The sequence below is a fragment of the Vombatus ursinus genome, unplaced genomic scaffold, assembly GCF_900497805.2.
Source record: "Vombatus ursinus unplaced genomic scaffold, bare-nosed wombat genome assembly UNPS02014813.1, whole genome shotgun sequence".
Classification (NCBI taxonomy): Eukaryota; Metazoa; Chordata; class Mammalia; order Diprotodontia; family Vombatidae; genus Vombatus; species Vombatus ursinus.
The window spans coordinates 2203354-2209714 of record NW_020954591.1 but is presented as its reverse complement, the minus strand read 5'-3'; the positions used below and the strand labels follow the sequence as shown (position 1 = coordinate 2209714).

Genomic DNA, 6361 nt, shown 5'->3' with positions numbered 1-6361 from the left:
ATAACCTGGTAAGGCAGGTAGCATAAGGGTGCTTCCCAGGTGGTATTATCCTATGAGAGGCGTGGTTACTGCTTTCCTGGTCTTTGCTCTTATCTTTGCCCCAGGAAGGGCCCCCGTTCCTCTGCAGCTACAAGTACTAGTGCTCCTCTTGGCCCTGGAACTATGACCAGGTCCTCTGCTCCCTTGTAACTGATCACAGATGCTCCCGTCCATCCTGAAACTGTGACTCAGAACTGCTTAGGGGCAATAGAGTTGCCAATTAGTGCCAGCTGCAACCTGTGCCAGCAAGTCCCCAGCAATACTGTCTTTGGGTTGAGAGCTCCCTATGTAGCTGGTGCTGCTGCTGCTGTTGCCCCTGCCTCCAAGGACCACTGCCAGTGCTCCTGCTGTTCTCCGGGCCTGAGCCCACCCCAGTGTTACAGAGCTCTCCTGTGGACTCCTTAGTTGAAATAGGCTGGGTAAATGTCTCCCTCTGTCCTTTTGTGAGCTAGGCCTCTCCAAAATTTGATTTGCTGTAGTATTTTAAAGTTGTTTGGAGGGGAATGTTAGGAGAATTCAACTGGGTCCCAGCCTGTACTCAGCCATCTTCATGTTCTGGGTACATGCTAATTTTTAAGTCAGCTGTTGGTGTTTCGTCTTTATTAGGTCCCTTAATAGGTTACACATTCTGTTACATCGGGTAACAAATTTTTGAGCATTCTACAGCTAGCAGAGAAAAAAAAACTCTTACAAATTATTATCTGTGACAGAATTATAATTTTGCAAATGATTAATCTCCATCATCTATCTCTTTTCCTTTCTGCGTTAAGCGGGAAAATTATATCCTGCGAAATTAACTGTCAAAATGTGAGGCTGCAGTTTTGGAGTGCTAATACATCAGGAATAAGAAAAGGAGAACTTTATTAATGAAGGAGATTAAATAAATAAAAAGGTTATTTTAAGAGATGTGTGGCTATGTTGCTACAATATGTCTCATGACTTTCCAGCAGTAAGATAATATTTACCAAAGTGAATGAGAGCTGGGTAAGAATATTACCTGTTTCCACAAATACTACATTGCTTAAATATTCTCTTCTCTTCTATCAAGTACGTGAGCCTGACCCTTGGATTTCATTGTAAAAACGGCTATGAAAATCTTTGTTCTACAAAGAGAGAAATAAGTGAAATTTTTGAAAATGTTTTGACTAAAGGATGTATTGTTGTGGGGAGAGTGACTGAGAATGGAGAATTCAGATGCATTCAGCAACATCTCCAAAATTTCTTTATAGATCAGAAAAGCAACATGACTGTGGGGGAGGAGAGGGGTTAAAATGATTTACAAAATTAAATAACTTTTGGAAAGTGATTATAGTTACAAAGAACTTTCTTCATATTATCTCATGATACTCACAATAACCTGGTAAGGCTGGTAGCATAAGTATGATTAGAAAACAAAGGCTCTTAGAGTTTGTAAGTCACACAGTAAGTAACAAATACAGGACTCAAAGTTTGTAGATCTTACTATCTATTTGCTAGCATTACTAATTATAACAATTTGGTAGCAGTTGAAAGAGGGAGGGAGGGAGGGAAAGAGGAAGAGAGAGACAGAGACAGAGAGATAGAGATATAGAGAGACAGAGAGACAGAGATTATTGGAACAGAATAGAACATGGCATATAGGAGCAAACAAACACAGTAGTATTGAGTTTGATAAAACCAAAGACCTCAGTTACTGGTGGAGAAGGACTTGTTATTTGATAAAACTCTGCTAGAAAAACTGGATAGCAGTCTGGCAGAGATTAGCTTTTGACCAATACCTCACACTGTACACCAAGGTAATCTTGAAATGGATACATGATCTAGATATAAAAAGTCACATAGTAAACTAACCTTAGGAGCAAAGGAAATATTACCTTTTGTTTCTATGGATAGGTGAAGAGTTTATGACTGAACAAGTGATAGGATCATACAAGATTAACAAGATAAAATGGATAATGTTGTTTATAAGAAATCAGAAGGATTTTGCAACAAAGAAATATAACATAAAATGAAACATTTAACTAGGAAAGACTCTTTGCAATTAATTTCTTTGATAAAGGTAATATATTCAGGATTTATAAGGAAATTATTTAAATTTATAAGACTGAGTCATTGTCCAATAGGTTAAACAGTCAATATACAAAGAATTTTGGAAGAAAGAAATCCAAGCTATTAATAATCATATGAAAATGCTCTAAATAATTAACAAATAGAGAAATGCAAATTAAAACAACTCTGAGATTCCACCTGACTTGTATTGGACTATCAAAGTTGTCAAGAAAGGAAAATGACAGGTACAATAGTGCCCTATTGGTGAGATTGTGAATTGGTCCAGCCATTCTGGAAAACTATCTGGGACTATGCCCAGAAAAGTTACCAAACTGCTCATACCCTTTAGTCCAACTATGCCACTATTAGGCCTACTCACCAAAAAAAAACAAAGAAAAAAGAAGAGAATCTCTATATACAAAAATTTTTATAACAGTTCTTTTCATAGTAGCATAAAATTGGAAACCTTGGTTTCCACCCAATAAGGATGAATATCTACTGGGTAATAGCTAAATAAATTATGATATATGACTGTAATGAAATATATTGCCACAGAAAATTATGAATGGACAATTTCAGAGGAAACTGGGAAGACATTTTTGAACTGATGCAGAATAGTAAGTAGAAAAGGATAAAAATTTACACAATAATAGCAACATTATAGGGAAAAAACTGTTTTGAAAGATTTTAGAATTATGATCAATGCAATGATAAACCGAAAGTCCAAAAGAATGAAGATGAAACACAACATTTCCACCTTCTGACAGAGAAGTAAGGAGCTTAAAAAGCAGAAAGAGATATATGATATGTCTTTTTTTCAGATTTGGCTAATGAGTGGGATTTGTTTTGCCAAATTGTGCAGTTATGTATTAAGAGTTTTTTTCTCCTTTAACGAAAAGGGAAGTAGTAGGTATAAATTAATAAAAGATACTTGTTACTTCAAGAATAAAAATAAGAAAGTATTGAAAAGAATTTGTTTTATAATTTGGGCACAATTTTCTTAGGTCAACTATTTATGACAATTTTATAGTACTTTTCAAATATTGTTGTTATGGTAGTTAGTTCAGGATATAAACTATCAATGGAGAGGGTCTTAGTAGGAGTGAGTAGGTTATAAAACATTAGTAACCAAAAATTTCACAAATGATTAGCCCAATGATAAAAGTAAGATAGCCCACTTACTATATATCTTACTATGTATTATATACTATATCTTATATATTATATAATTATATATGTATGCTATACTATATATAATATATACATGTATATTATATATACATATCCACTCTCTCTTTCTCTCTCTCTATATATTACCATACATCTTATATCAAGATAATAGGATTATAAATTTAGAATTGTAAATGACCTCAGAAAACTCAGAAGTCTTACCCTGTTGTTTTACACGTGAGGAAACAGAGGCCCATGGAAGGACAAGTACAAGGCCCAAGGACACACAGATAGTAAGTATGAAACTTCCATTTCATTGGATAGATTACATTTCCTCTTCCTCCTTAAACACTGCCCCCACAGAGAATTTACAAGAGGAAATGGACAAGAGTTTCATATGAAGCTCTGTCAAGTATGGACTGTTATCTGCATTATTAAAAAGAATCCCTGAGTGATGATAATACTATATCATAACAAAATCAGAAAAATATCTTTTAGCTTTAGACATGGGTTTCATATTGCTTTTTCTCAACAGTACTTTCCATTCTAAATCATATAACATATTGTTAAAAGATGGAGAGCAACCATAAGAATATCTTCTTCCTTAAACCTTGATTATATGAAATAAGAGATGAAATCAAGAAGCTACTAAAACTAGCCTCAAATGATAAATGATCAAAGAATATGAACAGTCAGTTCACAAGTGAAGAAATTTAAGTTATCAATGACTATATTTAAAAAAAAATCTCCAAATCATTAATGATCAGTTAAAATGCATATTAAAACCACTCTGGCATTCTATTTCACATCCATCAGATTGGCAAAGTTGATAAAAAAAAATGACAAATGTTGGAGGGACTTTGGGAAAACAGAAACATTAATACGCTGTTGGTAAAGCTATGAAGTGGTGCAGCCATTCTGGAAAGCAATTTGAAACTGTGTCCCAAGTGTTAACTAAACTTGGTATACCATTTGATTTAGGGATACCACTAACAGTTCTATACTCCGAAATGAATTTTTTAAAATGATTTATGTACAAAAATATTTGTAGACACTCTTTGTAGTGACATAGAACTGGAAATTAAGGCGTGCCCATTAATTGGATATAGGAAATTGCCATAATGCATGATAAAGGGAACAGTTTCAGAGAAACCCAGGAAGACTTTATTAAGTGATGCTAAGTGAAATGAGTAGAACAAGAAGAATGATTTACGCTATAACAGCAACATCATAAAAGCAACCAAGTTGGAAAGAATTAAGAACTCTGAGAATGATCAACCATGATTCCAGACGACTAGCAATAAAGAATGCTACCCATTTCCTGATGGTGAAGTAATGAATTAAATATACAGAATGAAACACATTTTTTTGGACATGGCCAATGTTAGAATATGGTTCATTTCACTACGCATATTCATTATGTAACCGAGGCTTTTGAGCATGTTTAGATTACCTAGCATGGAGCTTGCTGCATCCCCCACTATGTGGGTGGGAGTAGCCTCCTTGATTCGTTAAATCTGGATAGACAGAACCTCTGGCTTTCTTTTTGACCATCTTTTTGGCTTCACTCTTTTGGACAACTCTTATCTGCTGTGCTCAGCATGGACCCATGACCTGAAACAGAAGAAAAGACGGATTTTTCTTCCCCTTCTCTCTCTCTTCTACCACAGTTTGGAGTAATGGGCCCACAGGGTATTAGTTTCTGATTTGTGTTATTTGTCCCAAGTTTTAGGTGACAAAGATGATCCTCATGGGACCAGAGGATTCAAGCCATGGTGACCTGGATTACAGTCAGAACTTCTGGTGGAATGGTGTAACAAGCCTTCCCAGCACAGAAATGCTAAGAAGTGAGGGTGCCTGGGACCCAAGACCTTGAAGGATTTTGGAATGGGAACTGTAGCCTATAGGAACTGAGCTAAGTTCCTTTTTCTTTCCTTTTCCTAATTAATTCCTTTTCCCTCCTTAGAGACTGAGGTAGTACAGTGCGGAGGAGGATTATGCCTCTCACTGTTGGGGGTTGTAAGTTTGCGTATTTGTGATTATATCGCTTGAAGTGGGAATATTCCTTTTTCGAAGGTACTGTGTTATGGTTACAAGGGTTTTCTTTTTCTTTTCTTTTCTTTTCTTTTTTTAAAGGGGAAACAGGTAAAAGAAAGAGAAAATGAATGCTTGTTATTTTTTAATTAATTATTTAAAAATAAGAAGCTACTAAAACTGAAGAAAAAAATTGAAGACTGCAAGGTCACTGGAAATATTCACTTAATACAAATGCCAAAAGGTAAGATTAATAAAGGAAAAGATAACAAAAAAGTACTATTGCCTCAAATGATATTGAAAAGGAGATGGTTATACTTAGATTGGAATTCCAAAAAGTCTTTTTTGCATGCAATGACACAATTTTGACTAGCAGGACAATTATATCGACATAGAGTAATTTTTTTTTAAGGTTGATCAACCATTTTATTTTCCTCTGATCAGTTCAGGAATGTTGGTGGGCAGATAGCTCTTTACATAGGCTTTGGAGAGGGTCTGGGGGCAGCACCAGCAGGTCTGAAGCGGGGTGGGGGTGTCTGATCCTTTTGTGCCTCCCAGGATCGATTCCTCACTACCTTGCTGTGAATCTCGCCACACAGTAATACAGTTTCACATACAGTTTGGACAGCACATAGGAGTCGAAGACGCTGGCCTAGGAGATGTCCCTGACGGCCGCGGCTTCCACGATGTTGCGGATGACGAACTTCCTCATGGCCTCGTCTTTGGGCACGCAGAGGGCACAGTTGGTGCAGCGGCTGGGCTGCACATGGCCGCGGCCCTTCTTGGCACACCTGTTGTTCCTCCTCTTCTTGGTCATCTTGGAAGCCAGGAACCGAAAAAAAGCGACATAGAGTAATTTTTAAAAATTGTCCTCTATAATCAATATGAATGAACACAATCTCCCACAGCACTTGACAGAAAGTATAAAAAACATTTTAAGATCTGAATCTACAGGTATATGTGACCACATTGCTTAGGTAAAAACCATAGAAGAAAAGGGACCACTCTCAAATAATTTCCTTAAGGACAGGCATCAAATACCACTATGGCAGACATAACTTTAGAAGACTATTGAAAATCTGTAGAAAGA

At 36.3% G+C, this 6361-nt stretch overlaps 1 pseudogene; it reads right to left on the bottom strand.

The window, feature by feature from the left end:
* Positions 1-5693: 5693 nt before the first annotated feature.
* LOC114022829 lies at positions 5694-6088 on the bottom strand (annotated as a pseudogene).
* Between the last annotated feature and the right edge of the window lie 273 nt (positions 6089-6361).